General features: G+C 33.3%; 1 protein-coding gene across 1 annotated transcript in view; it reads right to left on the bottom strand.

The window, feature by feature from the left end:
* Window positions 1-20,083, bottom strand: part of LOC126892361 (uncharacterized) — a 485,587-nt gene that overhangs the window by 147,970 nt on the left and 317,534 nt on the right. The window lies entirely within an intron of this gene.

Below are 20,083 nucleotides of genomic sequence, written 5' to 3' on the forward strand. Positions count from 1 at the left end.
AAATTTTCTGACGCCGTGGTAATTAATCGATTATAATTTTGAAAATTGCAAATGAAAGGTACAGTACACTTCTATAAGCAAAAAAAATTTCAACTTGCTATCTGCTTTATTTTCAGTCCTGTAACATTTTGAAAATATGAATTTTTTTTGCGAAAGCTGGATTGCAAAATTTATTTTGCAAAATTTATTAAACCGATCTTAATGAAATTTACAGTATTGTTTTAATGTATCATGAAGTTTTTCTGGGTGAAATATGAAGGTCCTAAGTTTAGCATAAATGGTTGAAACACGTAAAATGCGAATACTTGTTTTTATATGTTTTTTTCACAATTATTGCTATTTTGCAACAAGGGTGACTATTCTTTAAATTTTTAACCAATTCTATGTTGTAGGAAATTTAATTACGCAACTTTTATGTCAGTACAACTTTTCTCGAAAATGAATACTTTTAAAGTTATAACCAAAAAACGAAGAAAAAAATCGAATTTTTCCTTCAATTTTTGACATTTTGATTATTTAAACAATGTTCCGGACCTTTTTGAGAGGGCGGATAACTCAAATATTATTATTTGATTTATTTTTAAGCAATTTCTGCAAAAAAAATTGAGTCACCTCTCAACGTCCATCTCAAAACAGATGCGCCCTGGACTAAAATAGGTCTTAATGACTCCATTCATGGTCCTGCAAGAAAATCTTCAGCACAATAAGGCAGATTAATCTTAGTTGCACAACCTTAATATAAAAGCTCTGGAAATATCACGGCCAAATAAAAGGTTTATCAGTAGTTGTTGGCGGATACTGGCGGATAGTTTATGTAGAGCAGATCTGCCGAGTGTTGAGGACTTGTATCCTAATGGAAGAGGTACAATAAATCGAATGACACTTGCCAGAAAGGAAAATTTGCCTAATTAGAAATCCAGAGCCTTGAAAGTTTATAGCAAACAATAGATACATTGCATTAACATACAAGAATCACAATATTGAGGTTAAGTACTGGGATATCAAAACACAATTTGTAGAAGGTTCATAGTTCAGGAAAATATATCATAAAAATCAGGCCAGGGAAACAAGACTGCGCATAGAAACCAGGTTTTGTCTTAACAATAATAATTTTTGCGCTATATACACGGGGTCCGGACAAATAATCCCGGACAAAATATCCCCACAAATTATCCATGGACAAAAAATCCCCGAACAAATAATCCCCGGATAAAAAATCCCCACAAAAAATCCCGGACAAATAATCCCCACATATTTTTTTTGGAGAAAATATCCCCACAAAAAATCCCGGGCAAAAAATCCCCAAGAAATATTTGCTGCCGAATAGTTTCTCTAAAAGTTTTCCCGAGATTTTAACAAATTTCGAACTCCAATTCCATGCTGAAAACTTCAAATTTTACATGACAAAAGAGTGTGAGTTTTTCAAAAATCGTGGAAAATATGGGGAATGAGCTAAGGCCCCGTTTTCATGACAGGCGCTTAACGCGCGTTTTGATAACGCGCGATTATAACTGCATACATTTTAATGAAGACCGTTCACATGCTAACGTGCGTTTTAGTTTATTAAGACGCGCGTTGGCATGTGAACGGTCTCAAGTAAAATTTATGTAGTTGTAATCGCGCGTTATCAAAATGCGCGTTAAGCGCCTATCATGATAACGGAGCCTTAGCTCATTCCCCATATCTTCCACGATTTTTGAAAAACTCACACTCTTTTGTCATGTAAAATTTAAAGTTTTCAGCATGGTATTGGAATTCGAAATTTGTTAAAATTTCGGGAAAACTTTTAGAGAACTATTCGGCAGCAAATATTTCTTGGGGATATTTTGTCCGGGATTTTTTGTGGGGATATTTTGTCCAAAATATTTGTGGGGATTATTTGTCCGGGATTTTTTGTGGGGATTTTTTGTCCGAGGATTATTTGTCCGGGGATTATTTGTCCGGGGATTATTTGTCCGGGGATTTTTTGTCCGGGGATTTTTTGTCCAGGGATAATTTGTGGGGATTTTTGTCTGGGATTATATGTCCGGGGATTATTTGTCCTAGCTTCATATACACTCACCGGCACAAAATTCCGCCACCCAAAATTTTTGATTAAGTTTGACAATTTATAACTTTATTATTTGTGCTCCGATTTTCAAGACTCTTGCACCAGTTTGTAGGTACATGTATTGACATCGTTTGGTATTATTCTGGTAATACAAAAATTTTGCTTGCAGGGCATTATACAGGGGTGAATGAAAACGTTGTATTTTCTCCTAACTTTAAAAAATTCTGTGGAAAAATGGAATAGCTGATTTTGTTTCATAGTCCTGTCATATTATCCCGGATACATCACTAAAATTTTGTTTTTTGAATTATCCGAATATCTATTTTCTTGTAAGAGCTGTACCATTTTTTTGTAAATAAAAACACTGATGGACACATAAAATAGAGGTTGGATTAATAAGATTAGAATGGTCCACATGCAGCCCAGATCTCAATCCTATTGAGCATTTACGCGATGAATTAAAAAAAGCTATTTGCCGATATCCTAGGCCTCCAGAAAATTTGGTACAGTTATGACGCTGGTAGAGGAATATCGGGCTATTGCCCAGGCTAGGATAACACATCTTTATTCGATGCCAAACAGATCGCGAGCAGTCGTTGCTGCAAGAGGTGGACTTAACCGCTATTGAATTGTTTTGTTTTGTTGTTAATTTTGTTTTGTTTTGTTAATTTTGGTGCATTTGATACTTTTAATTAAAAAACCTTAAAAGCAGTGTTTTCATTTACAGCTCTTACAAGAAAAGAGATATTCGGATAATTCAAAAATCAAAACCTTAGTGATACCTCCAGAATAATACAAAAGGAGTATGAAACAAAATCAGCCCTCCAATTTTTCCACAGAATTTTTTAAAGTTAGGGGAAAATACAACGCTTCCATTCACCCCCTTATAATGACATCTAAGCAAAATGTTTTTTTACCGGAATAATAGCAAACGACATCAATGCATGTACCTACAAACTGGTGCAAGAATCTTGAAAATCAGAGCACAAATAATAAAGTTATAAATTGTCAAACTTAATCAAAAATTTACGGTGGCGGAATTTTGTGCCGGTTAGTGTAGATAGGTTTCTTTTAATGTTTTATCAGAGAACAAGGACCACTGTGGTCCTTGTTCTCTGGTTTTATTCTAAATAAAGCAAATGCGGCAAAGCAAGCATTATCGTGAGCGCATAATAGCTCAGTAAAATAAAGTAAAATCAAAATGTAATTCCGTACAGGTTGGAACAAATTTTAATCAAAGTTTAGGTGATAACAAAAGATATTTTCAAGAAAGTATATGATTCATATGAGGGGATCATTGTTTAAATAATTAAAAATGGGTAATTTTTGTACAAAATTTACCTGTATAACTGGTATAACTGCTGCGGCAATTCATGCTTTTTAGAAGGGTTTTACAATTTTTTTCTGCAAAGTTGAAGAAACAATCTTTATTGTAAGAGTTAATAAATTAACTTTGACACCCTTAATTTATTTAAATAATTGTAAATCAAGATTGAAAGATTAATCTACAAAATAATAATCTATGCATTATAAGTAAACGCTATAAAACAAAAAACAAGTAAAATCTTTTATAAAAGGTACTTGTTAAAATTCCCTAAAAAGAGCTACATTACAGAACTAGTTTTCGATCGGATGACCGATCATCATCAGTGCTGAACTAAAATATGTATAACCTGATGATATAATGCAAGGTTTTTAAAATTTTGACCACGGTTTTAAGAAAGGATATAGGTTATACTCACGCGATGCTGACATACTAACCACCAAAATACAAAAATAAATGGGTTAAAACCCTTCGAAACTGATCCGTCATGGAAACATATATTAAATTCGTGAACTTGAACATGGATGTACAAAATATCCCATGTATTCTGCTAGAGGTACCATTTGAGCCCAAATTGACTTGTTCACCAGTGTTGAGTAGATGATAACAAGTGGCGAATGATAAGGGAAATCCTGATTGATGACATGACAGAAATGACAGTTCCACAGGAAGTTGAAATATTTACTTGTTAGTTATGTAGCCTCTGGTGTAAAGCTTGTTAAAATTGAGAGCAGTAATGACAATCACTTCACTGTGATAAATAGTCCATTAAAGTAAAATTAAACTTAATGTTATAGTTATGAAAATGCAGTCAAGTATGTTTGTCAATAATGGAGGTAGGCAAACCACATTACACATAAAATCGATAATTATGAAAATCGAAAATAAATGCTCTTATGGTCACCAAACGCATTTTATGTTGATTTTTAAAGTTATCGAATTTATTTAAATAGTTGGTAACTGTTGGAATTTGTGTAAGTGCAAGAAAAAAACACAGTAGGGTGATAGAAGTGTAAAAATGTCTCAAATAATCCAGGTAGGATATATCATTAAAAACAAGCTCAGACTTAGGCGACTAATTCCTTAGGACCCCGCAGGCTACCCGGAACCCTAAAGATTTCAAAACCAAATCTTCATAAGATGTAGCTAACGGTAGGGGGAGGAGAGGATGGAATATAAGATGTATATGAGATCATTAGTGAGAATGGAGCATGAAATATTTTATTTTCCAAAAAAGTTGCTTAAATTACCAATACAAAGCAAAAAAAAAACGATTAAAAATATTCAATAGTTTATCAGATATATTTAATTTTTTTTATTAGATATTACCATTTTTTCAAGCGCAAAAACGCAGTTGTTGCCGATAGCAGATAGACTATAGATAAACTTTTTTATAAGACATCATTTTTTTTTGCTTTTGTGTATAAAATTTCCGATAAATGCATTGAGAAATCAAAATTTCAATTAAACTGCCTTTTTAATATTTGTTTTAATACTGTTTTGTGGTGATCTTTTGTGCCAATTTTCACTACAAAAATTAAAAAAAAATGTTTATAACAAATTAATGAATATTTATTGCAAAAAGTGTAATGCAGATGTTATCATTTTTATAGGCTACCCCACATTAAAAACATTGAAACTAGTTCATTATTAACAGAGATATTGCAAACTGCACTTCCACAACTTTTAGGAAAAAAATTTCATTTAAGGTCGCTACGAAAATCATTATTTTTAAAATATTTTACAATTTTTACTATATGTACAAATTGTATTATAAAGTAGTAGAGTTGATAGATATACTCACGCACTTTCAAATATAAATATTGATATATAAACAAATTATGAATTTTTAAATTTGGAAAAGCTCTCTCGGCAATAAAAGGACTTAGAAAAACTTTTTTTGGTAACTATGTGAAAAATGGTCAGGAACACAAATATCGAAACAGCATTACAACATTTTTAATCCCGGCGATATTATTAAAAAAATAAGTTATAAACAAATTACAAAAATTTTAATGCCCATTTTGGAGGAGAGTTTAATTGGAATTTTGATTTTTTAATACATTTCTCGAAAATATACGTAAAACAAAAAAAAATAGATCTTATAAAATGTATACTCTATCGGCAACAACTGCATTTTTGCAATTGAAAAAATAATAATATTTAATAAATAAATGAAATATCTAACTATTGAATATTTTTTAAGCAATTGTTTTAGCTTTATACTGGTAATATAAACATATAAAGCAACTTCTCCTGTAAAATACAATATTTTATAGTGATTATTTATAATACAAATAATATTTTTTTGCAAATTTGTTTTCCAAGCTTTATTTATAATTATTTAAATAAATTAAGAGTCAAATTTAATTTAGAACTCCTTCAATTTTGCAGAACGAAATCGCAAAAACCTTCATAAAAACATGAATTACAGCAGTAGTTAAAAAAAAGTAAATTTTATGCAAAAGTGATAAATTTTTAATTATTTAAACAATGATCCCCTTATATAAATTGGATAGTTTCTTGAAAATATGTTTTGTTTTCACCCGTACGGAATTACATTTTGATTTTACTTGTATTGTGGTAGGGGAGCAAAGTATGCTAAATGTGCAGTCACTCGAGCGTTATGGGAACCTATTGGGTTGTGAATAGTAGGTCCTAAAACCAAAAAAAGTTAAGTAAATTTTTCCATTTTAGTGGGGACTTGTCCATTTTTAATTTAATTTTCCATTTCCAACAATCGTTTTTTTAGATTATAGCGCCATCTATCCATAATTAGAAAAAATGTCTCGAATAAAAGTTACTTATTTTTACGTAAGGAATCCAAATCTGTAATAAAAAATGGGGGCTTTCATTTAAGATTTTAAAGTTACCCCCCACCCACCTCCGTGAATGGGGGTAACTTTACTTTACGTGGGGGAAGTGGAGGGTAATTTTCGATCTGATGTTCATTTCTTGAAATATCGCGGCATTCGTATATAAAATTTTAAAATTTACCCCCACCCCTCTCCGTGGGAAGTCGTGTTTGGTATCAGGCGATATATTTTTGAAAATTATTGAGCACGTATTTTTTAGTTTTGTGATCTGTCATTCATGTCGCGAAATATTCGCTTTTTTCTTGTGAAACTTTGGGACTCACCCATTTCCTTACGCCCGCTCAAATCGTCATATACACTGTTTTGAATGTACTTAACTTACCTTTTATTAATCTGACGATTTCGATTTTTCTAAGGATAGATTTTTTTCGCCCCCCCCCCCCCCCATCTTACCGAACTCCGCTGGATTAAGAGCCAATATATGGTAGAGGTACATTTTCAGGGTGCAAAGCTCGAGTAACTGCAAAAATCCCCGCTTGGGCTCCCCTACCATTGTAATTTTATTTGATTGGGCTGTAATATTTGTTAGAGTTAAAACGCAAACTTTTTCAAATGCAACTGCTTCGTTTCGTAGTGAAATTATTCTTGATGTTTAACCAGAGAAACATTTACTTAGAAGATATATTATTATGTGTAGCAACATTAGAAAACTTAAGTCTATAAAGATCACTTAAAACATTATTTATTCATGATTATTTATTTCTGTCTTTTGTAACACTGTGGTGCGTTTTGGCGTTTATGTAAGATCGTTTATTTTGTCTTAAATAATTAACTTTCACCATATTCAGTACTTTTCCCAGAACCAGCTATTTGTGTTTAATAAAAGCAAAATTATTATTACGACAACGATATCAACCATTGTTAACACTCCAATGACAATATTTCTCTTCTTATTACAATTTTGAAACAAACAAAACTAATGAGGTAGCAGGGCCGTCTTAAGAAGAGATTCTTATAAGAATAATGATGTATATCAGATTATTTCATTCATAGGAGATTCTGACCAATAGAAAGCTACATAAATGTAAATTAAGGTGATAATTTTTGATAATATCCCGTCGTCAAGTATATTACGTAAGATGCCCTTCGTTGCTATGAAAAAATACATTCAGTGACATTAATGACAATTAATGTTTTAAAAATTATAAAAGTGATGATTTTCAGCCGTCAAATATTTATAACAACTGTGTGTTTAATTAAATTAATAAGTTAAATAATTAATTATTAAATAATAAATTAATTATTAAGTTAAATAAAATTTTGGTTTTGAACAGTTTTATTCATGAAATAATCGCAACAAATTGCACTCGATCACTAAAATTAATATAAAATTTTTGCCCTCGTGACACTTTGACATAATTTCACTCGCCTTCGGCTCGTGAAATGAAAACTGTCAAAGTGTCACTCGGGAAAAATTCAATAATTTTAGAGCTCTTGTGCAATTACTACTGATTATTTTTTAATGACTTTAACTTCCAATTGTATAGTAAGATTTTTGATCACGTGTTTAATTCTGTCCAATCAGATTAAAATTTAACTGGGAATAATCTACTGTAGAAAATTACCGATAGAATTCTTTTAAGGCTATGGGTACATAATTCGCAAATATTTTACGTGTATCCCTACTTTTTCTGTCTTTACACGGCAAATTACGTGTAGTAAAATTCACACTGGTATGGATATGTAAACATTACTACAATGTCATTCTACTTGAAAATGTCATCATTAATTTAAAGAGATGGCTTTTGAATGTTCTTGGATAACTGTTATTTTTATAATTGCAAATTATTAATTCAGTTAATAAATGTGATAATTTTTTCACTAACTATTCAGTGATTGTAATAATTTATTTGTACAACAAAAACTAATACTCAATCGAGAAAAGAGGAAAAGTGTTAAAGTGATTTTTTAATAATATATTGTTCTTATGGAACGCTTACAATTTTGAACATCTTTAATAACAAAATACTTGGATCACAGAATATATTATTATCCTGATGTATTCTCTGCTTGGATCTTCCACAAATAATACACAATAAATAACTTTTTATTAAATTCACGTCTTAAATCAATTATTTATCAAATACACTATATATCAACAATATTTAATTAATAACTCAAAATATTCCCGATACAATGTCAAATATTTAAAATTGTCACTGATTGTCAGTGTTTGACTGACACTATATGCTGACAAAATTATATTCAGCTGGGTGCGTTGTAAGACAAAGATAGATTTGGAAAATATTACCACGGCATTGTGTTCATTTTTTTCGAATCCTGAAAAAACCAATAAATATTTTTGAAAAATTTAAACGCGGAATGAAAGACTAAATTATTACCGAGGGCCGAAAGTCCCTTAGAATAAATAAAAAGTTTATTTTGAATGAGATATTTGATATTAAAAATCACACTAAATTTTCTCTTAGTTTTTCACCCCTGTAACTTATTAAAATAAACATTACAGAAGTTCTCAGGGACTTTCGGCCCTCGCCAATAACGTAATCTTTCATTCTGCGTTTAAATTTTTCAAAAATACTTATTAGTTTTTTCAGGATTCGAAAAAAATGAATCCCCATTTGAATAGCATAGCAGCCGAAAATACGTACCGATCCTCTTAAGTAGATTGTTGTTTTTGTGTAATGGCAACCAGTTTCCTAGTTTTGACAACTGTCACATTTAAGAAAATATCCATAATATACTTTTAGTTCTGCATCTAATGTCAAATTGTCACGAGGAGAACACAAATAGGCAAATTTAAGCGGTCGATTTACTTCGGTAAGAATATTTCATGAACAAAACTGTATTTATAAATAAATTAAATAATATTTTATTAATATCTTCATCTAAATATTTGCCAAACTGTGCTTTTCACTTTGACAAGTTGAAAAATGTGTGTCACAATAAGTGGGATCAATGTCACTGACTGTTTTTATATAAAGACTTGAATTTTATATGTAAGTACTAAAAAATAATCTTACGAATATCACATGACAGTAAGAATAAATAAGAAAATAATGCTTCATTTTTTATAAAATTTATTGTCATTGGACAATTCATAGCCAATCGAGCCCTGCGGGCTCTCGTGTCTATTGCCAGACAACAAATTTTCGAAAAACTGTCGCGTTTATTGTCAATTTATACTCACTCTCTTGTGATATTATACCCGATTATTTCATTCATAGGAGATTCTGACCAATAGAAAGCTACAGAAATAAAAATTAAACTGATTATTTCATTCATACGAGATTCTGACCAATAGAAAGCTACAGAAATCTAAATTAAACTGATAATTTTTGATAATTTCCCGTCGTCAAGTATATTACGTCAGATGCCCTTCGTTGCCACGAAAAATACATTCAGTGACATTAATGACAATTAATGTTTTAAAAATTATAAAAGTGATGACTTTCAACCGTCAAATATTTATAAAGACTGTGTGTTTAATTGTACCAATTTGTACTTACATAAATAAATTACAATAAAATTTTGGTTTATTTATTTAGCGTATGGCTTAAGTACATCACAGAATATATTTAGATTTATGCATTATACAATGCATCACAAACAGATGTCCAGTTTTTTTATATATTCGATTGACCCTTCGGTTGCCATTACAAAGTCTGTAGGGTCGCCTGTATATGCTCTGCGTGGGCAGTCCTGAAGAATGTGACTGATTGTCTGTCTTGCAGCGCCGAAGTCACAAGAAGGCGAGAGGAGTTTACCCCATCTGAAGAGGGAGTCGGCGCATCTTCCACAGTCTGTTCGAATTCGATTAAGGGCTGCCTAAATCTTACGGGGACGTTCAAATTCGCCAGGTTTTCCTATGATGTCCGGTAGGCTATGGTAATGCGGATCTGTCTTACTTTCCCAATCTTCTCTCCATCGAGTATTTAAGTCAAAGTTTGATTGCTGCAGAGCTTGAGCAGATTGTAGAGGGGGTAACCTGGATCGGAGACGGTTTCCAAGAATACGGGGGTGTAGTGCTAGTTCGCCTCCATATGGTGCACCCTGGGTAACGCTAAATGAACTAGCAAAGTTTGGCGGCAGACGAACGAAAAATAAAAAAGAATCCTGCCAACATCACAGATCACAAACAGAAAATTTTGGTTTTGAATAGTTTTATTCATGAAACAATCGCAACAAATTGCACTCGATCTTTAAAATTAATATAGAATTTTAGAGCTCTTGTGCAATTACTACTGATAATTTTTGATAATTTCCCGTAGTCAAGTATATTACGTCAGATGCCCTTCGTTGCTACGAAAAAATACATTCAGTGACATTAATGACAATTAATGTTTTAAAAATTATAAAAGTGATGACTTTCAACCCTCAAATACATATTTATAACAGCTGTGTGTTTAATTGTACTAATTTGTACTTACATAAATAAACTACAATAAAATTTTGGTTTTGAACAGTTTTATTCATGAAATAATCGCAACAAATTGCACTCGATCTCTAAAATCAATATCACTCGCCTTCGGCTCGTGAAATTAAAACTGTCAAAGTGTCACTCGGAAAAAATTCAATAATTTTAGAGCTCTTGTGCAATTACTACTGATAATTTTTAATAATATCCCGTTGTTAAGTATATTACGTCAGATGCCCTCCTGGCATTAAAGATTGGAAAGGATTAGACTTTCAAAGTCTAATAAGAAAAGCCCAAAATAGAGGCGACTTTGCAGAAGTCATCGCCAACCTTCGCTACGAAGACGGTACCCAAAGAAGATCTCATTTTTCTATAAATTAAAAAAAAAATCCTTGTTTATTTCTGATTATCCGATTATATTAAGACCATTCTAACATAACACCTTTTCATGTATTTGTTTCGTCCCCTTGCGATCGCCCGAACCTGCAAACAGGTATTTCACAAATTATTTCTTATGAGAAACTTTTTTTTGGTGTGCAAAATTTGTTCCATCGCTACCTAACTAATTTCTGTCACGGTTCTTAAATAAATCTTGTGAAATATCACCTCGCAGGTGAGCATTTTTCGGCGGCGACTTTTCGATTTTTTTTTGACAAAATCTCTTAATTGAATGACCCGCTATTTGTAGAACAGGAAATAGAGCGAAGCAGCAGCGTCTCAGAGATAGGAATTCTTTGATCGTTTAAAACGCATCATCCGCGTTAAAATCTGTTTTTATTATGTAATAGGGACGATTTTTATTTGAAGTGATTAGTGAACTCGGCTCTTTTGATGCCAATATCTTTATAAGCTTCTTGTCAACGTTTAACAGATCACTATGGATTAGGTTTTTCATGTTTGATTTTGAAATACATTAATAACAAACAAACACCTGTTTTGGTGTTAGAGGAAGTAGAAAAGGAAGGTTAACGTAGAATTGTTGTGGGATATCTTAAAAAAGAACTTAATAAAAAGAAAATAACAGGAAAACTAAAAGCAAGAGGAAGATGACATCGATCTCAAATGGAAGAAAATTAAAAAGAAGCTGATTACGAAGCACTTGGCATAGCATTGTAAATAATAGCAGCAGATATACAAATAAAACTCTGCAAAGAAAGATGTCAATAAATGTGCAATGAAAACATTAAGCATATTGTAAAATAATATCATGTTGTAAGTGATCCGAAACAAAAGAAAATCAGAAGAATACAAATCAACAATAATTGGTACCAAATCAAGAACCTACCCAGGGCCCCCGCTACCATATGTGCAAAGTGTGCAATGCACACGGGCGCCTTCCTTTAGGGGCGCCAAAACCGAGGGTCAAAAAGTACAAAAATATTTACAAAAAAAATAAAAAAGCAAACATTAATTTTAAAATAAAAGTTGAGAAATTAGATAAATCAGTTTTATTTTGTTTGGATCATTTGGATGACATTTTTAGTCTTTCTGTAAACATAAAATAAAAAATCCCGCTATAAAAATAACAAACACCCAACTGTAGATAAGAAATACCTAACTATGCGCTGATTTCGTGGAAAAATTCCAAACACATTGGTTTGGAATATTTGAAAATCGCATACCTATCAAATAGCTAATTAGATCGGACTGTATCGTCGCCCCCTTTGCGAAATTATTCCGATTCGATTTTTTTTTGCACAAACTAACTCAAAAAGAGGTCCTTATAACAAATTCACTGGGTGCCAAGCGGTGCCGTGGACGAAAAATTGGTAAAACATTTTTTTTTAACAAATTCACAAAATAATTTTTTCATTTCGAACAAATTTTTTTAGTTGGGTCATTCTAAGTAAAAAAGGTATCTTGTCATTTTTCACTCAAATTGATTGTTGTCGAGTTATATGCAATTTAATATTTAAAAAATGCGAAAATGACCATTTTTAAGGCTTAATAACTCGATTAAAAATTATTATTATGAAAGTCAAAAAGCGACCAAATCAAATTCAACATTCTGAAGAAACTTTTGTCATTATTTTATTACAAAACTGTTGTTTTTAATTATTAACAATTAGCGCTATAGTCCAGGCTGTATCGTTGCCCACGTTAGCAAAATTATTTCCATTAGATTTCTTTGCAAAAACTTACCCAAAAAAGGTCCTATAACAAATCCACAGGGTTCCAGGCGGTACCTTGGTCGAAAAATTGTTTAAACAATATTTTTTAAACAAATTCACAAAAATAATTTTTTTACTTCGAACAATTTTTTTTAGATAATTTGGGTCATTTTGAGCAAAAAAGGTATCTTTTGATTTTTCTCTAGAATTAATTGTTGTCGAGTTATATGGCCATTTTCGCATTTTTCAAATCTTAAATCGCGTATAACTCGACAACAATCCATTTTGGAGAAAAATGACAAGGGACCTTTTTTACTCAGAATGACCCAAGTTATCTAAAAAAAAATAATTCGAAATAATTTTTTTTTTAATTTGTTTAAAAAAAATTAAGTATTTTTTATGGGAAATAAGCCACAATTTTACTAAAAAATGAATTTATTAACGTTTCGAAGCCAAATTGGGTTTCGTTGTCAAAATGCAAAATACTATTGATGTATATATCAATAGTATTTTGTATTTTGACTGATTTGGGCTTCGAAACGTTAATAAATTCATTTTTTAGTAAAATTGTGGCTTATTTCCCATAGAAAATACTTGATTATAAAAATGCCACAAGGAAATAGCTTCAGGACAACGTTTAAAAAAATGTTTAAATAATTGAAACTTTGGATTGAAGCTAGGACAAATAATCCTGGAAAAAAATCTCCACAAATTATCCCTGGACAAAAAAATCCCCAGACAAAAAAATCCCCGAACAAAAAATCCCTACAAAAAATCCCGGACAAATAATCCCTACAAATATTTTTGGACAAAATATCCCTACAAAAAATCCGGACAAAATATCCCCAAGAAATATTGGCTGCCGAATAGTTCTCTAAAAGTTTTCCCGTGAATGCAATCGGTATAGGTAGATAGCAATCGCCATGAAACCGCTTTTCGGTACGAAAATAATGAATAGCAATTAATATAGCATGAATTGTAATTTCCATTAAGTGCCAAATATCGAATTCCAATTCAATGTAGAAAACTTCAAATTTTACGTGACAAAAAAGTGTGAGCTTTTTCAAAAATCGTGGAAGAGAATGATATGGGGAATGAGCTAAGGCTGTGGGAATCATGTAATTATTGGCTTAAATCTTTTGCTCACTATGTTTTGAATAAGTATGTCCAGTACATTGGGTATTCGTGATGATAACTGCTGGTCTTGACAACGATAATCTTGATTGTAATCCAAAAAACCTGTTCCTTTTTGTACATTTAGCGTCAAAAATATTTAGTTATCATCATCATCAATGTCGTTATAACTCTTCGAGAGTCTTTGCCGCGTTTATTATTGCCTTCCCTGTTTGTCGGTCCTGTGCCACTATTTCTCATTGTCTCACTCCCATTTTCTTCAAATCTCCTCTGACTGCATCTTTCCACCTTTTTCTAGGCCGTCCTACAGACCTCCCATCTGGCCTTTCCCCGAGTAGCTATGTCTGGTTTAATTTTTGGATAAATTTTTGGCATGACATATGAAGGGCACAGGGGAAAAACCCCGTCAGTCAAAAAAATTAAATTTCGAGAAAACAACCATTTAAGTTTTTTCAATTCTGGAGGCTAAACCAACTCCGGTAACGGATTACTACAATATCATTTGACTCACGGGGTTCTTCCATACAAATGCATTGACTGACGGGGTTTTTCCCCAGTGCCGCATATTTTCTAACGTGGATTTTAGTAGATAGACGGTGTTTTGTACAAAAGCTAATAAAATGTTTAAAAACTATTCGTTTGAAGCCACTGGATAGCGTCATCAGCCCATTTCTTGAAAAAATTGACTAAGGAGGTTTTTCCCCTGTGCCCTTCATATTCCAAGGCCAGATTAAACAACAATGCTGACAACGGATCTCCCTGTCTCAGTCCAGAATTTACGCAGAAACCGTTTGATATTTTTCCCACTATTCTAACTTGTACAAAGGAGTTACTTACACGCATTTGCGTTACCGCAGTTAGTTTCTTCTGTACGCCCAACTCGGCCATTTTGGTCGAGCTGGGTGTACGTAAAAATTGTATTCCATGTAGTGTTGGACGATTAATGTAAGATTTGAAGATTTCGGCGTGGAATTGGAATTCGAAATTTGGTAAAATTTCGGGAAAACTTTTAGAGAATTATCGGGCAACAAATAATTCGTGGGGATATTTTGTCAAAAAAAAAAATTGTGGGGAATATTTGTCCGGGATTTTTCGTGGGAATTTTTTGTCCGGGGATTATTTGTCCGGGGATTTTTTTTCCAAGGATAATTTGTGGGGATTTTTTGTCCGGGATTATTGGTCCGGGGATTATTTGTCCGGACCCCAAAAATATAAATAAAAAAACATTATCAAAATACCTATGCTTATAAAATGTCAAGGGGCGCCAAAATCTTTTTTTGCACACAGGCGCCAGTAGTTCTTACGGGGGCCCTGAACCTACCACACATCTGTCATGACAATGACAATGTCTTTATGCAGAAACAATCAGATACATAAAAACAAAGGAAGACTAGAAATAACAGAAATTAAAATACTTCGTAGAATAGCTGGAAAAGCACACCTAGACAGAGAAAGAAGCAAAATATCATACCTGATGAAACGTAATTAGAGACTGTAAATAGCCTCATATGTTATAGATGGTCACTGACTGTAGATTATAATGTCAGTGAGGGGAGTAAAATAATCAAACCTCCGATAAATATGGCACGTAAACAGATCAAAAGGCTTTTAACAAAGTCAAACACGATCAGCTAATAGAATGCTTGCAAAAAAGAACCTGGATCCAAACGACATTAATACAATACGTGAACTCTACTGGAACCAAAATGGGTAATATTGAAACCATAAACATCCAAAGAGGAGTTAGGCAAGGTTGTATACTATCACCATTATTATTCAACTTATACTCAGTAGAAATGTTTGCACGAGCTCTAGTTGAAGCATAAGAAGGAATAAAAGGCATTGGAAAAATCGTGAACAACATCAGGTACTTCAATATTTTTAATATTTCTATTAGGTTGAAAACTTTGACTTTCAGTTGCCATATGTCGCTAGACACCTACTTCATAAACGTCAGTTGCAATGCGGGGATAAGCTCTCGAAGTTTCATCACTTGGGGGCAGAGAGCAGCAAACTCACGCCTCTCTGATGATGACTCCAAATAGAGTCGAAAATCGTCGATTTAGAGTGCTGGTTTGCGCTCTCTGTTCTAAGTGAAAAATAAGACAGTGTTGCCTTCGCATTGCAACTGAATAAAAATGGTATACATTTTTATTTTATTTTATATTAGTTTTACTCCTTTGAGTAACTAGGTCCATTTTCCGTTGGAATTTACCAGCTGAACAGACGGGGTCGGTGAATTGTGAGTTTTTGAATTCCCTCTTGTCTTCTTAGCTTCAGCATCCATCTGGCTTGCAATTTTTAGAAGCCATGGAGGTGTTACCAGGAAAATGGTCCAATAAGTTTTCAATTAAATATCTTTTATTAATATTTTTATTATTTTTAATATTTTTCAATATTTTTAATATTTCTATTAGGTTGAAAACTTTAACTTTTGTATTTTATGAGTTTAACCGCAATTTTGATCATCATCATCATTCTCTTTGCCTTATCCCTATGCGGGGTTGGCTTCCCTAATTGCATTTCTCCACACAATTCTATCTTGGGCCATATCAATGTTAACCCCCTTTACCAACATGTCCTGCCTTATCGTCTGCCCCCAGGTCTTCTTTGGTCTTCCTCTCCTACTCCTTCCAGGAATCTGCACTTCAGCTATTCTTCGTATTGGGTGGTTAACGTCTCGACGTTGAACATGACCAAACCATCTTAACCTATGCTCTCTCATTTTGGCATCAATTGGTGCCACACCTAGACTTCCCCTAATATACTCATTTCTAATTTTATCCTTCTTTGTCACTCCACTCATCCATCTAAGCATTCTCATTTCCGCCACATGCATTCGCTGTTCCTCTTTCTTTTTCACTGCCCAACATTCAGTTCCTTACATCATAGCTGGTCTTATGGCTGTTTTATAGAATTTTCCCTTCAGCTTCATTGGAATTTTTCTGTCACACAACACACCACTCGCTTCTTTCCACTTCATCCATCCAGCTCTAATTCTACTGCATGCATCTCCATCTATTTCTCCATTACTCTGTAATACCGATCCTAGGTACTTAAAACTATTGCTTTTTACAATCATTTCACCATCCAAAGATACCATTTTATTTGTAGTAGCTCCATCTTTAAATGAACATTCCAAATACTCTGTTTTTGTCCTACTAAGTTTTAAACCTTTTTCCTCCAGAGCTTGTCTCTACTGTTCCAGTTTTTGTTCTAAGTCTCTTTCACTATTTCCTACTAACACGACATCATCAGCATACATTAAGCACCATGGAATGTTACCCTGTATTTTCGCTGTTATCTGGTCCAAAACTAATGAGAATAAATACGGACTAAGCACAGAACCTTGATGCAATCCTACTTTCACATGAAATTTATCAGTCTCTCCCACACCTGTCCTAACACTAGTCGTTACTCCCTCATACATATCCCTCACAATCTTTACATATTCACCAGGGACTCCTTTCTTATTGAGTGCCCACCACAGAATCTCTCGAGGAACTCTATCATATGCTTTCTCAAGATCAATGAATACCATATGAGCGTTTGTTTCTTTACTCCTGTATTTTCCATCAACTGCCTTATAATGAAAATTGCATCTGTTGTTGATCTACCCTACATAAAGCCAAATTGATTCTCGGATATTTCGGTCTCTTCACGTATCCGTCTATCAATTACTCTTTCCCATATTTTCATGGTGTGGCTAAGCAGTTTTATAGCCCTGTAGTTTGTACATTGTTGTATATCTCCCTTGTTTTTGTAAACAGGTACCAGTATACTGCTTCTCCATTCGTCTGGCATTTGTCCAACTTCCATAATTCTATTAAATAGACCTGCTAGTCACCTTGTTCCTGTCTGTCCCATTGCTCTCCATACTTCCCCAGGAATATCATCTGGTCCTACCGCTTTTCCTTACTTTATTTTTTGAAGCGCTTGAGCCACTTCCTCGTTGGTTATTTTGGTGACCATTGCTGCTACTGTCTCCGTTGACTCTACAGGCTGTCTGTCAAATTCTTCATTTAATAAGCTGTCAAAGTACTTTCTCCATCTCTTTTTGACATCCCTTTCGTGAACTAGTATTTTATTATTTTCATCTCGGATACATCTAATCTGATTAAAATCTTTTGCTTTCTTTGTTCTCTGTTTGGCTATTTTATATATCTTCGTTTCGCCTTCCCTGGTATCAAGTTGATCGTATAGGTTTGAATACGCTTCTGCTTTAGCCTTTGCTACTGCTACTTTCGCTTCCTTTTTGGCGACCATATAGTTTTGAAGATCTATGTCCCATCTGGTTTCTTGCCACTTTTTATATAATTTTCTCTTCTCATTTATTTTTCCTTGTACTTCATTTGACCACCACCAAGTCTCTTTATCCTCAAACTTCTTTCCTGACGTTTTCCCAAGTATTTCAATAGCCGTCTCTCTAATAATATTGGCCATTTTTCTCCAAATTGTGTTAGGGCTTCCTTTCATGTTCCAACATATTTTTTCTACTATTCTTTCCCTGAATAGACCTTCGTTCTCATCTTTTAGCATCCACCACTTGATTTTTTGTGGTCCTCTCCGATATTTTTGTTTAGTTTCGCTTTTTACTTCGATGTCCAGAACAAGCAGCTTATGTTGTTGGCTTACTGTCTCACTAACTATTACCTTGCAGTCCTTGCATTCACGTATGTCTTCTTTCCTTATCATGAAGTAGTCTATTTGGGATTGATGTTGTCCACTTTTGTAGGTAATAAGTTGAGTTTCTCTCTTTTTAAAGAATGTGTTAACAATCGCCATATCCAATGCTGTTGCTAATTCTAGCTTGTCATCTCCAGCTTCATTACTAGTTAAAGCCTAATCCCCCATGTATTGTTTCATATCCTGTCTTTGCTTGGCCCACATGTGCATTGAAATCACCTCCTATTATAACTTTCTCCTCCGCTGGAATATCACTCAGTACGTCTCCTAATTGATCATAGAAAGCTCTTCTTTCATTCTCACCCAGACCTGTTTGAGGAGCATACACACACACAACATTCAATACCTCTTTATCAATTACAAATTTCACTGACATCATTCTATCACTCGTTTTTACAACTTCTACTACGTTATCTTTCATTTCACTATCAGCAATTATACCAACTCCATTTCTAGTGTTACTACTCCCTAGATACCACAATTTATATCCATCACCTAGTTCTTTCGCCCTTTGTGCTTTCCACCTAGGTTCTTGACCGCTAGTTTCCACCTAGTTTAACCGCAATTTTGATGTTTGTAAAAATTCGATTCTGAATATTTTTGGACTATTATTTAGCATTTATATCGATTCTATCGATTATATCTATTAAAGTAAACTATCTTTTATTCTCTCCCAAGTTAATAATGGACTGCCACTGATAGTGCATTATAAATGTAAATGAAAAAAAGATGAGACAGTTATAATTAGAATTCTTAAATAAAAACATATGTGTTCTGTCAGCTGTCTAAATTATTCTGATTTATAATGGGATACTGATTTTATTTTAACGGAAGAAATAAATCATACCGCAAAATAAACCTATATTTCAAGATTTCTTTACGTTGCCGACCTTAGTGAAAAATATCACTTTGAGACCAAAAATCTAGATACATAGTTTATTTTTTTAATTGTAATTGTTAAGGACAGTACCTCACGCTGACTACATCAAAAAATAAAGCCTACAAATTTGAAAAAGTCAACAAATTTGAGTACCTGGGAGCTGTATTCTCGTGCGAGCCTGGTAACAGCGAGGAGATACAAAAAAGTTTCGTGGCTGTGAATCGCTGTTTATATTCCTTAAACAGAGTGCTGAGAAGTGCCCACATATCTAGATAAAAGTAATCAGACCTGTAGTCACCTATGCGAGTGAAATATGGACACTAACAGCAGCACAACAGTTGAAACTTCAGATAGCGGGCGAAAAGTGTTGAGAACAATATACGGCGGAAAATCCATAAATGGCATATGGACACGCAGAACAAACCAAGGATTAAAAGAACTATACAAAGAGCCTGACATAATAGCAATCATAAAGACACATATTTATATTAAGATGGACCAGGCCAGGAAAAGACCAAGGCCAAGATGGAAAGCGGAAGTGCAGGAAGATATCAGAAGATTAAAAGTGACCAACTAGTCTAGGCGTCAGAGAGGTCACCGTGTCCTTTTCAATTCTGATGGACAAACTCAACGGTTACAAAATTGTA

The sequence above is a fragment of the Diabrotica virgifera genome, chromosome 9, assembly GCF_917563875.1.
Source record: "Diabrotica virgifera virgifera chromosome 9, PGI_DIABVI_V3a".
Lineage (NCBI taxonomy): Eukaryota > Metazoa > Arthropoda > Insecta > Coleoptera > Chrysomelidae > Diabrotica > Diabrotica virgifera.